Genomic DNA, 24,535 nt, shown 5'->3' with positions numbered 1-24,535 from the left:
TTATTCGAGCGATCTTTCTTTTTTCCTGTGGCTATTCATTCTGCCTGTCTTACTATGGCTGGTTTGCTTTCATCTTTTGCTTAATTAATTGGCCAGTTAATCTCTTTAGTGGCCTGAAAAACCGAAACAAGGAAAACAGTAAATGAGGCACATTTCATTGCGCAACTACTACTTGTACAACATAAACTTTTAAACTAAACAATTAGCACTATAAAAAAATCTCAGGCAGCTGCTATTCCAAGGAAGCTTTTCTGAAGTTTGAAGAGCTTTAGGGTCATAAAAACTTCCTTTGAATTTCTGGTTCAGACCTCTATTTACAGTTTGTTGTATCTGTTTATGCCACAGGGACATACCTTAAGGGTTGTTGGAATTTGGCTATGGAAAATTTACAGCTTAGCAACACCACATAACAGTGGTAATTGTAATGTCTCGGCTTTAACAATCATTTTTGCAATGGTTTTGTGCAGTGGCAATTTTATTGCTCAGTGGTTGATCGTTCACAGATAAGGAAACTAGTTATCCTACTTTGTCTCTTATTTTTCTCCTAAAAATTGACAATTGTTATTCTCATTGCAACAATCTCACTATACTGTCAAGGAGAAACAATTGAGATATTAACAATATATTCTTTTCTGTTGGATCATCTATTTTCTTCCTCTTTATGTCTTAATTTAGCTGTCTATCAGTAGCCAGATAAAATATCACACTAATGTTCCATCAAGATCTATGAATTGAATCTATTCAAAAATAATTTAAAAATGTAATTCATAAATATATCAAAGATGATGTATATGATGAATATCTGTTTAATTTATTAATCAAAAAATAATTTGAATTTGAATGGGGGGGGGGGGGGGGGTAATGACTAATTAGGAATATTCTTATTAATTTGTATAAATATATGAATAATTCATATTTTATTGTGAATTTATATTTACTAATAAACCATGCACGTAAAAGGCTTGTGGTGAAACTAAAGTCATGTGAAAACATAAAACAGGAAATTATGTCATAGATAGGACACATACAGACCCTTATGTGTGTCAAGGTATAAAGTTTTACATTGAAAACTTATTTTTTCATACGATTACACTCATGTGTAACATATCAAGGCGTAAATAAAATGTGTTATAACTTTTTACGTTACACCACATGCCATGTTTAGATGCATTAAACATATATTAAACTTTTGTTGACAATGGTATAAAAGATTTTCAAAATCATGTAAATACCAACATGATTACTATTATACTCTTATTTGCAGTGTTGGGTTTTAATTACTGTAATTTAATTACTTTTCCCTTGAAAAGGTAAAGTAAGGGATTACTTTAACTTTTTCTGTAATTTAATTACAGTTATTTCTGATGCACTTGCATTAAATATAGACTACGGAACAATTCTATATAAAACAATAGTGGATTTAACATCAAAATTTAACATCTAATGTTAAAGTGTTTTTTTTGTGTGTGTTTTTCTATGTAACCTCCCTTTGAATACTTGGGTGAATTCAAGAATAATTTATGCAGTTTTATATTATTTATTTGAAAGAATTAAAAGAGCAGTTTCATGTCTATCCTTGTTTTGTTTAACTGGTCGAGGTTGATATGGGATTTAGAAAGTAACGCAATACTTTTTTAGAGGGAGTAACGTAATCTAATTACACTGTTGAAGATGTAATTAGTAACTAGTAATTCATACATTTTTAGAGTAACTCAGGCTACTCAACACTTCTTATTTTTATTTCCCTTAATAAGACATATTATAAGAGTAATTGGCCCAAAAGGTCATAATTTTTAAGGTGTCTGCCAGGCTAACGTGACTTTTTTCCCATTTCAGTTGCATGGTTTGACTGTGTTCTGACCGGTCACTCTCTCTGGGCATTGGTATACTTGTAAAATGAGAAGATGAGTCAGCGCTGTTGTCATGTCCCTCGATTACGCAAAGATAAATTGCGCAAGGAAACTTTTAAAACACCAAAAGTGACCATCCAGTGACCTCCTCACAATCATCCAATGCATTAAGCTAATCCAATTATGAGGACTAGCAATCTATTTTTCCTCCAAGCACTTAAGAGAAGATAAGGAACTTCTGCAATTCATGACTGATCATAAAAGCCAAATGAACAACATCTGCTTTTCAGCAAGTGTCTATAATTGCACTACAGGGCCAAACATATAGGTTGCCTTTTAAAATCTGAGCTGAGTCCCACAGCTATCACTGGGACGGTTGCAAACCTTTACAGGGTAAAGAGACCATGGAGTCGATAAGCTGTTGAAGAAGGTATGTGTTGAACAGGCATGTGGACTTAGCAGTCAGCGCCATCTTAAGTTCCATGTGAGAGGAATGCATGGCATCCCAGAAAGTCAGTGCCCTGTAAAATGAATTGTTTGCACCTACTTTTCACAGATGAATTCGCAAATGTCAAAACAGTAATCCACGCGAGACGCTGGAATGAAATCAAGCTACTTGTTGTTGAAAGGCCAGTGATGGATGAGTGTAGGCTAGCTTGTAAAAAGAAAATCACATCTAGACTGCCACATGCTAAAAAGATAAACATTTTGATTAATTGGTTTAATGAATAATGACCTGATTTGCCGTGGAATAGATGTTTATGGCGGTACTTCTCAACTGATTTTATTTTAGGACTCCGATTTTACATTGTACTTCAACTGCAACCCAACACAGTATTTGTCTGAAAGTAAACAAAGATATTCTTAAAATCAAACATTGAAATGGTCTATTGTTGGTGTCTATACATCTAAAATAAAGTATTGGATTATAATTTTAACTGTAGTGTATTATTGCCATGGGACTACTATGAGCCACCTGAAAAAGCATTTCTCGGCGGCTTTTTGGCACTAATAACTGGGTTGTATCTTCCTTTGTCTGAGTGTCTTGGGTCACCCGATACAACCTATCTTTTAGAGTGGCTGATCAGGATGAAGTAGTTGTCCGTTGACAGTGCGGACCCTGCCATAGGCATTTTTAGGCGTATCATCATGAGACTCGAGAGGAAAGTCATCTAGCTCAGGCGGCAATAGCTGTGCCCTTGCTCTCGTTTCCTCTGAGTCAGTGTGTGAGGGTCCCGGAACAGCGTCCTCAGCCTGAGCCACCGCTTCTCCCGTCCCCCTTCCTATCCCCTAAGAGGCATCCGCACTCAAAATCCCCAATAATTGTGTGAATGCTGGCCAATCTGTTCCCAAAATCAGCGGATACCTATGGTTATTTGACACCTTAATTCTATGCGTTTTTCACTGAAATTGAATATTAACGGGTACTAACGGGTACTAACGGGTAATCCACCACATGCACCCGTGCACACACCTCACCTTAACCTTGCGGCTCGTATCCAATGCCCCTTGCTGCATCAGGCTTTGATGAATGGAGGTTTGGTTACAGCCTGAATCCACCAAAGCCTGATACGTACCCCACTTCATACTCACAGGTATTTGGTATTGCCCAGCTTGATCGTGGGCAGCCCATGGGGTGTCAGGGACCCGGATCAACGTTCCCACCTCCATCATTAGAGACCTGTCCGACTCGTGTCGCCGCATCTCCAGCAGGCCGGCACAGGCCTTCCCACGGCAGAAGGATGGCCTAGAGATTGGCGGAGAGAGTGAAAGGTGGAGATGGAGCGGCGGCTCCAGCACTCTCCGCCACGCCCCCTCCTGTCGCCGATCTAGCCCCCTGGAAAAACGTCCCCACTGTAGAGTTTGAGGGGGAATGTAACTTCGTGACCTGGGAGCAGGAATAGGGCGAGAGAGAACAGGAGGAGAGGGAGAGGGGTTGGAGAGAAAGAGGTTAGGCAGGGGCTCGCCGATCCCGGGGAACGCCACCAGATGATCTTCAGCCAGCTGGATGGCCTGATTCAGCTATGCCGGGTGGTGGTACTGGACCCACTCGGCCGTTCCTCGTGGAACCCGAGCAATTAACTGCTCCAGTACAATCAGATCGACCACTTACTTGATGTTGCGTTTCCCGGCCACCAGCCACTTGCGGCAAGCGTCCTGGAGCTGTTGGGCCATGACGAAAGGTTGGCCGCTGTCCCCCAGGTCCACTGAGCGGAAGCGCTGGCGATGTTTGTTCCGGGGAGCGACCGACCCATTGGAGGATGGCCCGCTTCAAGTCATCACCATTCTTTGCATTTTTCTTATTATCAACACATCTTTGTGCACTTATTTTCACTTATGTATAATAAATCCCAACTCCAAATTTTGTCATAATCTCAATGTTACCTCTTCTAACCCTAGAACCAAAGTAAGAGGTCGTAACATTTATTGGGGGCTCGCCTGGGATTGATCAATCCCAAAAATCCTTGTAATTGTGGTAATTTGTGTGTTTGTTGATGGCAACTGACGCTACGTTTTTACGTTTTTATTTGAGCCCTCGTCTGTTTATTATACATTATGGAAATGTTTAGCTTGCAGAACTTTATTACCAATCTGACATTAGAGCAGAATAACTTGTGTAGGAAGCAAGATTTGTAGCTGATTGCTGACCATTATCAGATTGCTGTGAGTAGACAGAGGGCCCTATTTTAACGATCTGAAATGCAAGTATCAAACGCGAAACGCAAGTAACTTTGTGGGCGGATCTCGGGCGCTGTTGCTATTATACCGGCAGGATAAAGACGCAAATCTAAAATGGGTTGGTCTGAAGTAGCTACATTACTCATAGGTGTGGTTTGGGTGTAATGTGAAATAAACCAATCAGAGCATCATCTCACATTCCCTTTAAGAGCAGGCGCGCTTGTTCCATGGCGGATTGCTATTATAACAGCGGATTTGCCAGGCCCACGCCAGGAGCGGTTCACAGCCGAGGAGACCGACGTTCTCGTCAGGGTCGTAAGACAGAGAAGTGACATTGTATGGGGATGGGAGAAACCCACCCAAATAAGCTTAGGTTAAACAGGCATATAATAATTTTGGTAAATGTGTAAGCTAGATTTATGCCTATTTTTTCACATCTTCATGGACACCACAATGATTTCCCTCATGTGGAATATTTTTCCTTGTAATTATGTATGATAGATTATTATCTACTCTATAAATCTGCTTTTGGAGGTACGCAGGCCCGAAATTGAGACTGACAAGCAAGTGAAGCTGCGACAGCTCGATCTGGAGGCAATGAAGGTTGCTGCTAGTTCAGCTGCGCAGTCGAACCCAGAACAGGTCTCTGATTCTCCTCCGCTGACTGATCCATCCCAAATTACATTTGATGCAAGCAAGCACATTCCATCCGTACCTCAGTTTAGAGAATCGGAAGTAGATTCTTATGTTAGTGCATTTGAAAGCATTGATACTTCTCTTCATTGGGCTAAAGGGGTCTAGTCTTTACTATTGCAGAGCAAGTTGATTGGTAAAGCTCAGGAGCTTTGCTCTACTTTGTCATTAGAGGAGATATTAAAATAAGAATCAATGAAGTCTGCTATTCTTAATGCTTATGAGTCAGGCAGAAATTTAGGGGACATAGGAAAAATTCTACCCAGACTTTCATGGAATTTGCAAGGGAGAAAGGAATTTTTTTTTTGACAAGTGGTGCACAGCCAGTAAAGTAAATTACTTTGACTCGTATTCCTCAGAGTTTAAGGGTTGTGACTTATGTTAACGAACAGAAAGTAACTTCAGTCACGTGCAGCCATACTAGCGGATGAGTTTATATTAATACAAAACATTTATTTGCATCTGCACGTCCAGAGAGGACACAGTCTGTTCAAAACATAAAGTACCAAACTTTACACTCCAAATCCAGCCCACCTCATACTAGAGAGGATTGGGAATGTTTTTATTGCCACAAACTAGGACATGTGATTGCTGACTGTTTGGCATTGAAAGGTAAACAGCAATCACAGACTAAAAGTGTAGGTTTCGTGAAAATTCTTAACATGGCTGTTAAGGTACCCGATGATGAGGTGACGACCTTTTATTTTGAAGAGGGTGATTTCCTTAACAGGTAATCGCAAGGATCAGAAAGAAATAAGGATGCTTCGAGACGCAGGTGCAATACAATAATTTATTGTAGCAGATAAATTACAGTTGTCTAACAATACTGTCTGTGGCTCTAGTGTGATTGTGCAAGGCATTGACATTTGTTGCTTAAGATTACCACTGCATTGTGTACATTTGCAGAGTAAGCTATGTACAGGTTTTGTAGTATGGCAGTATGTCCTTCACTTCCCATGAAAGGTGTCAATTTCATTCTTAGGAATTACCTGGCAGGTGGGAAGGTATTGCCTTTTTTAGAAGTTGTTGATAAACAAGATGTGATGTGTTATTCCAAAGAATTGTACAACACCTACCCTGATGTTCTTCCCACATGTGTGGGTGATGTGGTTTATTTGTCTAGTTCATTCATTCTTCCACTTCTGGCTGATGACTATTCACTGAATTTGGTTGTTCCATCTAAAAAGCAAAATAGTGATAAGTTAGAGAGTTCTGGTGTAACTGTGTCTGACACAGATACATTAAAAAGCTCTGCGTCTCGAGAGAAAAATATTGCTGCACAGATTCTTCTTTTAATTCTGCTCTCTCTCTTGACGTGGTTGAGGACAAGAAAGTTGCCTATTTTGTTGACAATGACTTATTGATGAGGAAGTGGTGCTCTAACACTGATAAGGATTTAGATTGAAATGGCATATACCAAGTTGTTATCCCTTCTCCTTATAGTCAACACGTATTATGCGTAGCGCATGATCATCAGCTTTCTGATTATCTTGGAGTTACAAAGACTCACATTAGGATACTAAGACATTTCTTTTGGCCAGAGTTAAAAAAAAGATGTTGCTCAATATTGCCATGCCTGTCAGTTGGTTGGAAAGCCGAATCAGGTGATTCCACCTGCTAAACTGTCTCACCTACCAGTAATTAGAGAGCCGTTCAAACATGTATTTGTAGATTGTGTTGGACCGTTATCTAAAACTAAATCTGGTAAACAATTCTTGTTTACTATAATGTGCGTGGTTGCCAGATTTCTGGAGGCAAATCCCCTAAGAAAAATCACAGTGCCCATTATTATGTTGGTGAAATTCTTCTCCACATTCGAACTCCCTAAAATAGTACAAACTGATAAGGGTAATTTTTTATCAAAACTTTTTAAACAAGCCCTAAACTCTTTGACAATTACTCACCGATTTTCAAGTGTGTACCATCTGCAAAGCCAGGGCGCACTTAAATGCTTTCACCAGACATTGAAGGCGATCCTAAGAAAATATAGTCTGGACACAGCTAAGGATTGGGAAGAGGGAGTATTAGCTGTAAGAGAGACTGTACAAGAATCTCTTAGTTTTAGTCCAGCCAAACTCATATTCGGACATCAAGTAAGAGGACCGCAAAAAGTTCTCAAAGAAAAGATTTTGGTGACTGACTCAAGTCCGAACACTAAACTACTAGATTGTGTTAGTAAGTTAGTGATCGTTTGCATACTGCTTGCTCGCTACCGAAATAATCTCTAGCCAGTACACAGAAGGCTATAAAGCACAAATTTGTTTTAAAAAAGCAGTTGCGTGATCATTTATGCCTGGGGATGAAGTGCTTGTACTTTTACTTGTTCCTGGATCATCTCTATTTCTCTGGGCCTTATGTTGTGAAGAAGAAAATGAGTGAAACTGACTATTTGCTTCACACACCGGGATAAGAAAACGGCAGACCCGTGTTTGTCATATAAAAGCTTACCATGAGAGATGCCAATGGTAAGCTAGGGAGGGATGCCAATAGTAAAAGCTTCAGAACAGGCTGCTGGGCCCACTGTCTCTTCTATCACAATAGCCGTGGAGCTGGTGCTATCTATGGACTATGTACCAGAGAACGGACATTGTTAACCCTCTGGGGTCTAAGGTGTTTTTGGGGCCCTTGGGATGTTTTGACATGCCCTGACATTTGTGCTTTTTTCAGTTATTTATAAACATGATAATGGCAAAGGTGTAAATTCACTCATACTAATCACTCATTCACACTATATAGCACAAACAGGGCTACCATAATATGTGAGCAACATGAATGTAGATGTTTGTATTTTTAAGAGAATAATGTTTATGCGTGGTTATTGGAAAAAATAAAAATGAAAGTTGCTGAAATAAGACCACAAAACTCATACTAAATATGTGTCAATAAGACTTTTGACTAATGGATGTTGTCGCTTCGAGTTCTGGCTTCAAAATGATGTGAAAATAGTCTTGCTTTATCGTTCACATAAACCATAAATTTTCCTGCAGAAACTCCAGCACTGAACTGGGTCTGCACAGCATGCAGTACACCACCTTTCAAAGACACCCAATTACATGACATATATTCTTCTTTTGGAAGGAGCCCTAGCACTGAGAATAGTCTGTACGACGTTAGCTGTGAGCTCAGGATGCCTCAGCCGGTCTCCCTCAGGGGCCAAACGTGAAGGTTCCACAGATCGGGCTGGGGATAAAGATTATCCCATGCCTGAGACAGAAGGTCGGTATTGCCTGTTCGGTATCGCCCAGGGCAAGCTGTCGAGGAGGGATACCATCTCCGAGAACCAAACTCTGGTTGGCCAATGAGACGCTATCAATAAGAGGCAAGACCCTTGTTGACGGACCTTGGCCAGGACTCCAGGGAGCAAAGCAATCGGTGCAAGCGCACACATGGCCCAGAATTCACCTGTATGCACTTCCACCAATCGCTCTGCTCCAGTAGACTCAGAGGCAGAGCACTCAGAATCCATTTCGCCAGAAACAAAAGATGCACAGTCCTCTGCCAGAGCCGAAGAAGCGCAGGTGCGCGCTTCGGAATTGAAAACGAGGACATCCTGATTTGGAGAGAGAGCGAGAGAAAGGGACGGACCTGTCTCTCGCTCCTCAACCAGATCGACTCGTGAGCCCCACAATCTCAATGTGGGAGCTTGCTCTTTAAAATTTGTGAGACGAGCGTGAAGCACTTTAAGAGTGAACAATTCACAGCGCTCACATTCGCCATGCTCAAAAAGGCAGCATCCTCTTCCCCTAAACACTCAAAGTAGAACTCATGTGTATCATACTCCGGGATGGGCCGTGAACAAAGAGGCACATATCGCCTGATTGTTTGCTAAATGATGTTCTGCTTTTTTTTTTTTTTTTACAATGAGAAATGTCTGCACACTGGAACTCATTCATTCATCCATTCATTCATTCAAGTTTATTTCACACACGTCATAATTTTAAAGGCAAATACAAAATACAATAGTATATTTTGTGTGGAAAAAAGGGGAAACCCCGAAGAAGCTAATGCTAACTCTTACTCCTAACAAAGTGGACAGATAGAGAGAGTGAAGCACACACACAATGCAGTCTCTGAAGACAAAGAAACCTGAAGGTGCACCTGTTTCACATCTATTTATAGCCTCTCATGAGCGCGCATTCCAATGATGTCATCGTCAGAGGATATTTAAAGCAAAGTTCCTTGGCGTGTTTGCCACACATACTTCACAACCGGTCAAACAAAGATGTTTTCCCATAGTGCATAGCGCTATGAGAGTAGGTTTTGAAAGGGAACATTACATTTAGTTCACACTTAAAGGTGCCGTAGGTGATTCTCTGCAGATTTTTTTTTGTTATGCTGGTTGAAAGTCTCCTCATACCCTGATAGCAATCACTTTGTTAAGCGGTCTAAATAAATTTTTATAAATATGTCATCTGTGGGAACATAAAATGTTCGTTCAAACGTTGCGTTCATACTTGATGCATCTAATTCTGTTTTTAAGAATTTGTTTACATTTGTTATTGTAGTACTGTTACTAACTGTACTATAAAGTTTTCTCACCGTCACCGGTGAAGGACACATGATGTATTGCAGTAACGTTGTCTCCGGTCTTCTTGGCTGTGCGTGTTCATGTTTTCAGGAGGCGTGGCTTTGGACGGCGATTTGCAGGGAGGGTGGGATGTACGCTTTTAGTGCTATCAGGCTAAAGTTACAGGTCCTACAGCACCTTTAAGTAGGGATGTCCCGATCAGGTTTTTTTGCCCTCGAGTCCGAGTCCGAGTCATTTGATTTTAAGTATCTACCGATACCGAGTCCCGATCCGATACTTCTATAACACATAAAAAAAGAATAAAGAAGAGCGAAAAAACAGATCCAGGATGTTCCTTATTTTTAATTTAATTCACCTTATTTTAACATTCAACAACTCTGTTAACAAACAGAGCACTTCTGTGAGGTAGCTTGAACAATCAAGTAATAAATAACATAAATTCTTCACTTTTGCAGGGCTTGAATTTCGGTGCGGGAATGCGTGGATTGCACATAATTTAAACCATTCCCACAAGGTTAGCTTTTATAGTGCGAGAAATTCCCGCACACATATATTTGCTTCATCTCGCAGCAAATGATTTAAAAAAAATTCACAGATGCGAGAAAAAAAAATGTGAAACGGTCTTTTATTTTCGAATTTAAATCCTCAATCAGCGCTGGACCGGCATTCTCTGTCTTCCGCTGAGCCCTGGCTGTAGACAGATCATTTGATTCACGCTGTCAATGCAGTGGTCTGCGTTGCGCTGATCTTATTCACACTATCGAGTGTAGGTGCAGCATTCTAACATTTTGAGTCATAATGAGCTGTTTGTGAAGAAATTATCCGCTTCCAAATTATGTCATTTTAATCAAGAAACTGAAACATTTAAAACCATTTTGCTCTTTATGGTGTGCGAGTGATAGAGCGCGGCAGCAACGAACCAACTGATCAGCTTACAGCGTAACAACATTGAATGCTCGGCCGAACAGCTGATCATAGCTGTACAGGGCGCCTTATTATTTTTCATCTCCATAAATATATCTAGTAGTAAAGCTAATGCAAGGGCTAGAAATCTATTAATCTTTTGCTGATACTTCCTTGTCATCGTGGAGAGCGCAGTTCATGGTTGCATAGCAACGACAGACGCCACGGAGAGCAAGCGCTTGTGGAAAGGAGACAGCGGCGCGCCCGCGCTTTCACTTGTTTTTACACTTGGTTTTCACTTGGTTTTACACATCTAGAGCGAAAATAAAAGTGCCACAGTGTTTGCAAAGCCAGTAATGTGCTTTTAGGAACTCCACTCCTAACTCTTACTGTCATCACAGTAGTAAGTTTCACAGAAGGAAATGTATGTTTTCTTAATGAAACCTAGCATCTCTACCTTGTCAGGTTTGAGCCTGTTTCTGTTCTCATCAAGGACGTTTGCAACGGCACTAAAAAGTCTCTCACTGTCCACAGAGCTGCAGGGGGCACTGAGATACTGGGTTGCAACAGCAGCCATAGAATACCTCCAGACTGCAGACATACTCGCGCTTTCCGCTTCAAGATGCTTCCGTGTTCTACTTTGCCGGCATTTAACCAATAGCGTCTCTGCAACAAAGTGATGTCATGCCGCACGCGTTGCTGTTTCTGTGTGGAGTCAAAAGGGTCTAACTCTGTGCCACCGCATAACTATAGATGTGTTAAAAAATTATGAGAATATATATACACATATATACTTACTATTAGATTAATGATAGATGTATACATAATTTTGTTTTCATTAAAAACTGTCTTTCAATAGAATAAGATAAACAATAAAATTATAATCTTTTGATTGCAAAAGAATTTTAAATTCAGTAAATGTGTTAAATTATAATGTTCTCAATATATTTAATTATTACATTGCGTTAACCCCAAAAAAATAAATAAAAAGTTTCTCGGATGAGGGAATGTCACACAACTTGTCAATGCTGACATTGGTTTAATCTGGTGGCAGATGAATATGCACTACAATAACAGACTTTAACTAGACAGTAGACACATAAAATGTATTTTCAACAAAGACAAGATATGGAAAATCCTTTTGACAAGCCTATTTATATTGCTAACCTAATGAATAATTATAAAACTAATTTTTATTTCATTTTATTGTTTATCCCCTGTGACTATACCAAACAGACCTGAGAGACATTTGTTTGACCCACCAATTGAGAAAAACAGTTTTATAAAAGCACCACAATAAACACCTCAATACTTTTGATTCAATTATTTTTTTCCCCATGGATTTAGTTCAGCCGTGAAGATCTCGACATGTTACCATTTCTGTCTTCCCTAAAGCTATCTGTTCATCGCATCTGCCGACGCATAATTATACATGGGAGATATAAATTATGCATGACTTCATGGAGAAGCAGTGGTCTTCAAAGAGAGAGGCCGCTACAATTACAGTAATGGGCTGTATAGCAGTCCATTATATCTTTCTTGTTAGTGTGCTTTGGCAAATCCTTTCTGACAAATGACGGATCATTTTGAGCATGACCGTACTTCTATAAACACACGACTAATTTTCAGTCAGTTGGTTTAAAATAAAGACAAATGAAATACAACTAGTTTCCCTCGACTGGTTTTATAGCAGTTTAAACTAGACACACAGGATGTGCTCTTATAATGCAGTTCTTGTAAACAGTTTATCCTTTTAGTGGTAAGTGTCGTCTAGGGAGAAAATATGCTGACATGTTTCTCTAGTTACTAGTAATTTGTCGTTACAAAGAGTTTATTTACCATGCAATAGTTCCACAGTATTTATTATTTGTGGTGTGTGTTTGCTATCTTTGAGCCAGAATACAAACAGGTTGGAATTATAAGGGCGCACACACAAACTGACTTCTCTATGTTTTGATACTGCATATGAAAAAAAAATATATATATATATATATTGATAGGAGCAGCAGTAAGATATTCTATCAATCGGGTGAACTAACCAAGGTATTACCCTCTTAGAGCGACGTTCAAACATCAAAAACAGCTTTTTGTTCTTTTTTTTGAAGAATAATCAAAGAATATTTTTTTCCTTAAACAGTGCTGAATCTAATTAGACACATGTGGGCAATTTAGCCATGTTTATGACTGTGCCACAGACAAATTTAATCCCTTAACCTTTAAGTTTGATATGCAACAGCTGATAATGATCCAGTTTTACATTTATTATGAGAAAATTGATGTAATCATCCATGTAGCTCTACCTACTAATCACACAACTAATCCAAGGCGACCGCTAGACTGTCTGTCTTTCGCCTTTATTCGCGTCTGAAATGTCTGCAATGTATGCTTTGAAAGGACTTACATTTGAAACTACTCAAAGACAAGTGAACAGAGTTTTACTAAGTTTGCCAGAAATTCATTGCAACGTTGCCTGATCAGGAAAAATCCCATGTTTACTTTGCAAAGTTCAAGGCCTTGGGTTTGGCACTGTGCTGAGGTTTCCCACAGCTGTATATTATTATTGTCAAATAATGGTTCACATGAGAAAACTCCTCCAAATCATCCTCAGCTGACAGCATCGAGAATTTGACATGAGACAAGACTGTCTTTAGTTTAAAGGGTAACTCAACCCCTGGTCAGAGCCTGACTCCACCCACTGGCAATATTTGAAAAATGCTGGAAAAGTGGGCAGAGCCCAGCGGAGATAGAGGGGACGAATCGCGGGCAGGGCTGAGTAGGGGGCGTGCACCTGAGACCCGCGTTTCAATAGCGAGCGCTCTCTGTAGGCATGTTCACATTAGCAGATAATGAGTTGCCATGAGAACGACTGACATCTCTATCTTTTCATACAGATTACATAAACAGAGAATATTTGTTTTAATTTTGAATTAGATAATTTAATAGCAGAGACTTAAATGTTTCTAAAGATATATTGCTTATGCCTGTGTGACTAGTATTCGCTGAGTTTTGTTTAAGTTTAGAGACATGCAGGAGGAGCAGCGTTTGGCACTGCATTGCTTTTCAGTGTGAGTAGTGCTGTTGCAACACTACACCTACGTCCCATCCTAGCCACACTAACAACTATGCTAATTAACTACCTAGGCTACACAAAATAATCTAAATAACTATATAAATGCTATGCTAACTAGATGCTAATATACGCTATCCTGATCATCTTCAATACTCGCAATTCCAACTCGCTACAGTGGTTTTGACGAACAAGATGTTTTTATACCAGGGGCTGAGCCTATGCCAAGGGCGTGGTGAGCTCGTACCAAGGGCGTGGTGAGCTGGTGCCTTCTTAAGTCACGCGGCACCACAACTTCCAATAGGAAAATTCAACAGCAGTAGCCACCGCTCAACCTGAAGAGGGCAGCATTCAGACGTTTTTACACCATATATTGTAGAATTAAAACACTTTATACCCAAATGTAATTTTTTTATTTATTTGAATCAATGAAAAGCACTAATAAAGCCCCAGTCTTACAGATCATTAACTAAAAAAAGTTGTTTTAGGGTTAAGTTACCCTTTAAAATGTTTTATTATAATTTTTTAATACTATTTTAATGTACACTGTAAAGACGAATTTTCGTGTGTTTTCCAAGAAAATACGATCACACTTTATATTGTGGCCTACTTAACCATTTGATACAATATACTTATGTACATACATGGTGGTGTATTGTAATTGCATTTAAAGTACTTGCATTTAATTAACACTTGCAGTTACACTGTTAACTTTACCCCTGTAACTGTAACCCAACCATTAGCCCAAAATCTAACTCTAACCCCTGTAATGTTAACCCTACTTTACTCCTAACCATACCTGGGAATTCTCCAGAACAACATGTAGTTACACAGTAAATCTATAGTCTTGTAGATATTTGATTTTATAGTTGATGCTACTACATAGTAGTTGATAATTCAATAGTCCACAGGAGATGGAGGAGAAGAGTTGTTACTGGTGAATTTAGAAAAGTACTGGTAATTTTGTTCCGTTTTTCTACAGATTTTTTTCTTACATTGATAGGCTGCATATGTCCAGTTGTGCTATGAGTTAGAAAAAGTATCCCTGTATTACACCATGTCGCCCTGATTTGATAGGAAATAATGAAGTAATTGCTACCAAACAAAGGGTGTGCTCACTGTGCTGATAAAAAAAAAAGGCTTAATTAAACAAAATCTTGAAAAAAAAAGTTATTTTTTAGTTCTAATCATTACAAAACTCACTAACATTCACTGACATTTTCAGCAGTGGTAACTTTGTAAATGTTTCACAACTCTCGTTAATTTTAAGGAGTGAAAGAGGACTGGCATTTCAACAATAATCTTTAACTTTGTGTACTTTGAGAGACTTACTGAATAACTTGAAGTGATTGATAAGTGTTTTTGAGAAATGTCCATCTTTACACTAGTCTGGAATGTGATTCTATTGTTAATTATAGAATTATATTAAAGGGCACCTATTATGCCCCTTTTCACAAGATGTAAAATAAGTATTTGATGTCCCCAGAGTGTGTATATGAAGTTTTACAGTGTAGCTCAAAATACCCAATAGATTTTTTTTTTTTTTTTTCACTGTTTTAGTGTGTGTCCCTTTAAATGCAAATGAGCTTCTGCTCACAGCACAGAGGGCAGAGCTTCAAGAGCTCATTCTTCATTGGCAGGACAATCTCATCTGTCATCTCACGGAATGAAAATATCAAAACAGAAACTCTCAGTAGCGGTGTTCATTTCGACCCGGAGTCCAACATGACATCATGACTTTGCGTAAACATACACGCCACTTTCAAGTCAAGTGGCGTGTTATTTATACGCATTTTGAGCTTTCCGCGTGTATGTCCACGCGCGTGTATGTGTACGTCGTTAAACGTCAGAGTGATTCCGCGTGTATGTGTACGCCGTTAAATGTCCGAGCGAAACGGAGGTAAATGTATATCTACATCTGGGGAGCAATATTTTTTTTCCTAGGATGGTAGGGGAACACTCATAAATGGTATTAACCCGAGTGATGGGTAGGTTTAGGGACGCGGTTGGGGTAGGTCATATATATTTATATACAGTAATGTAACGTAAATCAACGGCGTTGATAAACACGCTGAAAAGCGATTATGCGTGTTGATAACACGCCAAAAATGGAAATACGAATTGGCGTGTCATACATACGCCATTTCATGAGATCAGTCTGCGGAGTCGGACAATAATGCCCACAGAGCCAGAAAATATATGCCGTATGGAGATAGAACAGGTCTAGTTTAATTACGGTTATAACTTATTTGTCATCTTGCATCTTTACCCACTATAAGTACAAGAGTGTTGTAAGTTAGCGGACCGCGTCTGAATGATGGTCAAAAATGTACTGATGAGTTTTATGAAGTTTATTGTACATCACACAAAAGATGAAGAGTAAGTTTTACTCAAGAAAATCACTGTAAGAGCTGAATAAACAGTTTAAGAAGTGCCCATTAAAGTCTTATCCGTAAACTCTCTCTCTCCCTTTCATTATCATCAACATACACAGCGAATTACACAAAACACTCTTTACAACTAACAGTAAACAAATATAAAAGTTACAGACTGTATGCCTTTTCAGTGGGTGCTTAATAAACTGGTAAACTTTATATCCGTAAAACGACTCAATGAGCTGTCATAAAGTGACATATTACACTGTGTCTTTATTTATTTAACAAAAATAAATCCAAAATAGAGAACCCATGTGTGAAAAATGAAGTAATAGCTTGTAGAACCCCCTTTAGCAGAAAGAACCTGAGTTATTGTTTTCTGTATTACTCTCACATTGTTGTGGAGGAATTTTGGCCCACTCTTCTTTACAACTTTGCTTCAGTTCATTGAGGTTTGTGGTCATCTGTTTTTGCACAGCTCTCTTAAGGTCCTGGTGCAACATTTTAGTCGGGTTAGGGTCTGGACTTTGACTGGGCCAGTCAAACAACTTGATTCTTGTCTTTTTCAGCCATTCTGTTGTAGATTTGCCTCTGTGCTTGGAATCATTGTCCTGTTGCATGACCCAATTTTGGCCAAGGTTTAGCTGTTGGACAGATGACCTCACATTTGACTAGAATACTGTGGTGTGCAGAGGAGTCTGTGGTCGACTCAATGACTGCAAGGTTCCCAGCAGGTCCTGTGGCAGCAAAACAACCCCAAAACATCATACCTTCACCATTGTGTTTGACAATTGGAATGAGGTGTTCGTGATTATATGCTGTTTGGTTTTACCAAACGTGGCCAAACCTCTTCACTATGGTCTTGTCTGTCCAAAGGACATTGTTCCAGAAGTCTTGTGGTTTGTTCAGATGCAACTTTGCAAACCTATGCCGTGCTGCCATATTCATGGCATGTTCTTTTTAGAGAGAAGGGACTTTCTCCTGGCAACCGTTCCAACCAGGCCATACCTGTCCCGTCTTTTTCTAATTATACTGTCATGAACTAACATTTAACATGTTCAATGAGGCTTGTAGAGTCTGAGATGTAGCTCTTGGGTGTTTTGCGATATCTCTGAGCATTGCACAGCCTGACCTTGGGGTGAATTTGCTGGAATGTCCACTCCTGGGGAGATTGGTAACAATGTTTTCCACTTTTGAATAATCTTCCTCACTGTAGAATAATGGACTTAAAATTGTTTGCAAATGCAGGCCTTATAACCCTTCCCAGATTGATGGCAGCAACAATTGCTTCTCTAAGATTTTCCTAAAGACATTGCTGATGTCTTTCCTACTTGGCATTGCGTTAACAAACTGCCAAAACTTCTGCTGTTGTAGAAGTGCTCACACTTGATAATAATCAATTAATCAAGGTCAAAACGATTCTCATTCACCCGGATCTGCGAAAACCACTAAAATTGTTTTAGTAGTTTACACAGAGACGATAATGATATCTTTTATTAAAACTTGCACTTTGAATCCCGTTTTTAAAAGTTTGCGTTTTCAGGCCCCCCAAACACTGTTGTCATGTAAATGAACGGCCAAAACGCATACAAAGTTTTCTGTTTTTAGTTTAAAACGGTGTCATGTAAAAGGCCCCTCAGTTTTTCACACATGGCTTCTCCATTTTGGCCTAGTTTTTGTTAAATAAATAATGACAGGGTGTAATATTTAATGTGTTGTTGTTCATCTGAGGTTGAATTTAATTTAAGACCAGATTATTTTTTAATTTTTTTATCATGTCATGATACGTAAAACCATAGATTGCAAAGAGTGTGTACTTTCTTTTTCACATGACTGTATATGGATGGTATATAGAATTGTATAAAGTAGAGAAAATAGAGTAAAGTATTTCAAACATACTTTCAAACACCGCACTAAGTCTGGTGTTTCATTTTCAAAGAAAACGTCTCGGGTTACGACTGTAACCCTCGTTCTCTGAGAAGGGAACAAGACGCTGTGTCGAGAATCGACACATTGGGGAACACCTTCAGCGTGACGTGTCTGAAGCCCGTATGGAACTAGTCCAATATCGATTGGTGTTGCAACATTAAGTCACTCGTGACGTTGCATGTGACGGCGATGCGGAAGCTATAGAAGGACGCCAGATCACAACAGCGTCAGCTTCTGATAGGTCGAAGCAAGTCGTTCTCAGGAGCGTAGGAAGTGTGGCCGAGGGACGCAGCGTCTCGTTCCCTTCTCTTCTTGCAGTCGTAACCCGAGACGTTCCCTATCAAGGGAACTCGCGCTGCGTCGAGAATCGACACATTGGGGAACGAAATGCCCACTGCGCCACACTGAGTAGTACATGCCCTGGTGTGAAGCAATCTGGCACACTCAAGACGAGAGAACTTGTGAATCGGGTATAGAGGGCAGATCCAGACTGAAATGTTTTATGAAGCTGCATGGGGAGGCCCAGCCAGCGGCATCACAGACCTCTTGAAGGGAAACCCCTGCTAACAGGTGAGTGGGCTCTTATCAGGAGAGGTGAAGGCAAGTTGCGCACCTCGTAAGCTGAGGAAATAGCCTCTACTATCCATCTGTTGATAGTTTGTTTAGAAGCAGGGGAACCCTTCTTAGGTGACCCAAAACACACAAGCAGCTGGTCCGACTTCCTCCAGCCTGTGAGGACAGAGGACCTGTGTACGTAGGCCTCCAGAGCTCGGACCAGGTATAATAGATGTAGCTCAGCTTGATCAGACGACACATGCAGTGGAGGATGGAATGCCTGCAAGATTATAGGCCGTGCTACATTTGTAAGCACCTTAGGCACATAACCGGGTCTAGGGTGGAGAATGGCTCTCACTCTGCCAGTAGTGAACTCGAGGCAAGAGGGAGCAACAGATAGCACCTGCAGGTCCCCGACTCTTTTAGGGACGTGATAGCTAGCAGGAAGGCTACCTTCAGGGTTACATACTTCTCAGACACCTTGTCCAAAGGTTCGAAGGGTGCCAGAGATAACCCTTCGAGAACCTCTGCCAGGTCCCACGTGGGGACCCTGGTCTGGACGACAGGCTTCATCCTCCTAGCTCCACGAAGTGCCCACCCCTAGAGGCGTTTGGAAGGCATCTATGGCCGCCACATCGACCTTAAGCATAGACGGGGAGAGCCTGTCAGAGAAGCGACTCTGGAGGAACCCCAGCACTGAAGCCACTGGGCAGTTAACTGGGTCCAACTGATGTTCTCTGCACCATAAAGTGAATAAATTCCATTTTAATATATACAGTTTCCTTGTGGAGGGGGCTCTAGAGTTTAAGATGGTCTCAACAACCTCAGCTGAGAGACCAGCATTTACGAGTTGGTCCCCCTCAGCAGCCAGACCCACTTCTTCCACAGCTCCGGCCGAGGGTGATATATTGTGCCCCCGGCCTGAGATAGAAGGTCCCTCCTGATAGGAATTTGCCACGGAGGACCTGCTAGGAGAGCTATTGAGTCTGAAAACCATATTCGGGCCAGCCAGTAGGGGGCTACTAGGAGCAAGCTGATCCCGTGCTGCCAGGCCCTCTCTAGAACCCCTGGGAGCAGAGCGATCGGGGGAAATGCGTACAGGCGTGGCCTCGGCCGAAGCCTTCCTCGCCTGAATGACAGTCATCAGATCTGCCTTCGGTTTGGAGGACTTGAGAGTGTGGTCTCTGGCTCCAGGCCTTTTGTGGGGGAGCACGAGAGGCAACACTCTCCTTCTGCTGCTGCAGGTGCGAGGAGCTGCCCCTGGCAGCAGACCCACGAGACCTCGAACGATGGCGGGGGATTAGCGGTTTGAATGCAGCTGACTGTCGCTTCGCCTCCTGAAACCTCTCGACGACAGTATTGACTGTGTCGTTGAAAAGGCCAGAAGGCGAGAGCGGGGCATCGAGGAGGAAGGCCCTGTCCTTCTCCCCGATGCCCGACAGGTTCAGCCACAGGGGTCTCTCCGTAGCTACTAATGCTGCCATAGAGCGGCCGATGGCACGGGCCGTCTCTTTAGTAGCACGGAGAGACAAGTCAACTGCTCGACGAAGTTCAGTAATATCGTCGAGGGCGACCTCCCCGCTGTCGTCCACCTCTTTGAGGAGGTCGGCCTGGTATGTCTGCAATAACCCCATCGTGTACAGGCAAGCACCAGCCCTACCCGCCGCCATATATGCCTTCCCCACCAAGGCCGATTTTGTACGGCAGGGCTTGGAGGGGAGCGCCGGAGCTCGCAGGGATGACGCAGCGTCGGGTGAAAGATATGATGCAAGAGTTTCTTCCACCCGCGGCATCACCCCATAACCGTTCTCCTTCAAGCCCACAATCGATGATTATAAATGAACATTGGGGCTCGATAATCGGGAAGAGAATGGTTTACTCCACGATCTTGACACCTCGGTGTGGAGGTCAGTGAAGAAAGGGAGGCTCCGGCGCGAAGGCTGCGACCGGGTTTGCAGGATGCGCTCATCGAGTTTACTTTTTTTAGTCGCTTCCTGCTTTTCAGATGGCCATTTAATATTTAATTTAGCCACTGCCCTGGTTACAACCTCCAGCAGCTCCTCAAAGGCAGGAGAGTGAAGTGGCAAGGTCTCTCCTGCCTCGATGCCCAAAATATCTAACTCCTCAGAGCCAGATAGTTCAAGCATTGGGTCCTAGTTCTGGGGGGAAGAAGCCGCAGAGCGGGCTTCCGACTCCTGAACGGAACAGATGGAGCTGGCTGCTGATTGCTGAGAAAGGGCCGAAGCCGTCTCAACATCATCCACCAGCTTCATCTGCGAACCCCATGAATGAAGATGCCGCGCTGCCTCGACAGACGCGGGTCCCAACCCATGTGGAACGCGGGCCTGGCCTGATTCATCAAACAGGGCCAGGCGGGAGCGGAGCGTCACAGTTTGCGCTGCCCGTGCATGCTCCACTCCCAGACAAACAACACAAAGCGAGTTTGTGTCACCCTCGCTCAAATAGCGCGGGCAAGACTGCCTGAATTGTTTCTCCTTATTTGCCCAGGCGGTCCAGGCGACCCGACCGAGGCTGATCAGACCCCGGCCTGTGTCCAAGTGGCATTCTACTGCCCCCACTGCTCTCCCCTCTTTAACCAGAGCCATCTGGATGCTTTTTCTGCTGCCTCCACATTGTTGCCTAGGGCTCTTCTTCGGTTAGCACCTGTTATGCCCAGCGTACCGTAGGCCTTGCTCAGGGAGTAACTGGCAAATCCCCTACTCCCCACCTCTACTGGCATACACCTGGTCCTCCATCCGTTCCTTCGACAATCCTCCACCAGTTCTTGGTATTTCTCCCTCTTTCTCTCTTGAGCTTCCTCCATCCTCCCCTCCCAGGGCGCTGTCAGCTCTAACAAGATCAGATGTTTTGTGGCCTCAGAGACCAAGATGATGTCAGGTCTCAATTTGGACTGGGTGATGTGTGTTGGGATTTTCAGCTGCCTTTCCAGGTCGACTGTCATCACCCAGTCTCGGGCCGTGACAAGCAAACCTACAGAGCTGTCCTTGATCCCCTAGCTGATTGCCTCAGCGATGGATTTGAGGACCTCGTCATACCTCCATCGATACTGGCAGCTGCTCAGGATGTGTTCTAATGTCCCTGTTTTGGAACAAAGAGGGCACGTATATATATATATATATATATATATATATATATATATATATATATATATATATATATATATATATATATATAGAGGGATAAGGGATGATATATTGTGACAAAACAACACCAAATAAGACAGTACAGCACCAGAAAGCGGATGCTGTTGTGATCCGGCGTCCTTTTATAGCGAGTGATGTAATGACGCAACACCAATCGAGATTGGACTAGTTCCATACGGGGTTCAGACACGTTGCGCTGAAGGCGTTCCCCAATGTGTCTCGACGCAGCTTGAGTTCCCTCGAAAGGGAACCAGAGCTGTGAAAACAAAGCAGCCATTGTGTAGACAATCTGTAATTGTTTGTATTACATGTTGGTAAAAAATTTGGGGGGGGATTTACCATAGAAGTAAATGGAAACATGATTTCCTGTCAGGATATGTTGTTGGACCACCATGTAATGGCCTATCCGTTGCTGCTATTATGGGCAGACATCCTATTGAATGAAGATGTAACTTTACATCATACTATATGAAGAGTGTTACAATACCAATTTGCTGTTTGTCCATGAATAATGAACATTTGGAGGCTCTCTGAGGGCTAGGGTTTAACATCACTATCTCTGTCTTTCATAGTGGAAAGTGTTTGTCTGAAGGGGTCCAGCTTGATTCAGAAACAGTAAGACTACAGATTGATTTCAACCGATGAAATGTCTGATGTCAGGAAAAAACAAGCAGAAAGCTGCATCAAGCTTCCAAAAGTCACAGAGAATCTTTCATTTAAAATCCCATTTTAACCTGTAAATGAATGGAAGGTTTACAGAAATGGAGGGGGGAAATGAGAACTAAGTTCTTACATTCATTGAAGCACAAGAATTTTGGATCATTCTCAGTTCATGATCCAAGCTTACATTGAAAGCTTTCAAATGCCGTCTCTTGATGTTCTTTACCTCAGACACAAGCAAAGTTAGTTTAATGGATGGTAAACATTTAGTTGAATCTCTGGACAACATAGTAACAATGATCCTGACTTTTTGACTGCGTCAGCACATAACATCTAATCAAACCAGAAGGTCAGAATGACTTTGTGAACAGGAATATTTGCCTGATGTTGGTTTATTTACTGTATGTTAAATGAAACCAGCAGCACATATTGACCATGTTAGACACATATAAAGTGTTCTGGATAGCAGCTGTGGAGAAGAAAAACACACTGCTGCTTTGATGTCTCGCTGTTCTTTACTCATGCAACCGTCTTCATTAATTCTGATTTAATCACCTTAACATGCTTAAGCACATTCACTTTGTCATTTATAATCATATTTATCATTACATCTTTGAAAGTTATTTATCTCACAAACACTTAATGGCAAAAAAAGCTTTTTGATTTCAGACAGACTTTCATTGTCAAAAATGTGCAACAGATGTAAGAATTCTCTGATAGATGTAAAAATTTCACAGAAAACCAACTTTATATAGGAAAAAAATTAGTGAGCTTGGACTTCTTAATACTAAGCAGATCTTTATTATTACTTAGTATGTGACACTCTAAATAGTTCATTCTGATCGGTCAGTCATGGCATTCTGTGGCCAAATGTGTTGTACAGTTATACTGTGGTATAAAATAATATTTATACAACAATATAATGTAGGACTTTGGTCATATCAATGACCCATAAATAAATAGTATGTTAATATACATTGCCCAGACAAAAAAAAAAAAAAAAAAAAATTTGTTTGGATTTAAGTAGGCATATGCTTTTTAAGAGTCAATGACTGGATCATCATTGCAGTGATTATAACGTTTCTGGCATTTTATATGTTTGGCAACAGTTCTTCTAACCCTAATTGATGGAGTGTGTATAGCTTTTACTTTTTTAAACAACCATGTAGGAAAACACATCATGGCCATATTCCAGGATGACGATGTCAAGATTCATCAGGCTCAAATTGTGAAAGAATGGTTGGGAGGAGCATGAGGAATCATTTTCACACATGAATTGACACCTTAAATTCATTGAAAGTCTTTGGGATGTGCTGGAGGAGACGTAACAGAGTGCTGGACTCTTGCACTATCAATTCAAGATCTTGACCAAAAATTGATTTTACTACAAAACAGATTATTATGTCACGATACCACTACTACAAAGTAAGAAATTACCAGTTATATTTGGACATAAACCTTAATTTATACATTAAATAAATGAACACCCGTCGACCCACAGTCATTTGTGGGTATTGCGCAGTGTTGGCGATCTGTTCGTCTTGAAACCGAATGTCTTTGTTTAGACACAGTTAGTTTACACTCGCCTTCAGTAATATACATTTGATTTTGAGAACAGACGGAAGATGACCTGTTAATGTGCATTTGATTATTGTTTGTGTTCAGATGTTCAATAGTGGTTATGAGTGCGAGCCCATGTGAAGAGTTTTCACTGTCAGTGGTTCCTGCTGTGTTTTGATACGGTTCAAACAACACAAATAAAAGTCGGGACAACGGTGCTCTTCTATTTGTTTAATGCGCAATATGAATTACCAAACTTTTCTTTTGTACAGTTAACTGGCCAACTAAAAACTAACCCAGAGTTAATCTCTAAAGTGGCCAAACAGTGCTTATTTCTGAGTTTACATACAACTCAATTCACTACAGTTCATTTACATGCCTTTGAATGCAAAACTCTGCAGGCTCACTTTATTTCGACATTGTCTAATAATCCAAATGTAGCTGTATACATTATTATTATACAAAGCAAAGAACATGCAATGATATTTGGGCTACAGATGCCAGAAATAATGTGCGTCGCTTCTGTGTTTGTTGCAAAGATATCTAATTATGATAATAATCATTTAAATTCA

This window comes from Rutilus rutilus (assembly GCF_951802725.1).
Source record: "Rutilus rutilus genome assembly, chromosome: 13".
Taxonomy (NCBI): domain Eukaryota; kingdom Metazoa; phylum Chordata; class Actinopteri; order Cypriniformes; family Leuciscidae; genus Rutilus; species Rutilus rutilus.
This window is presented reverse-complemented; position numbering follows the sequence as displayed.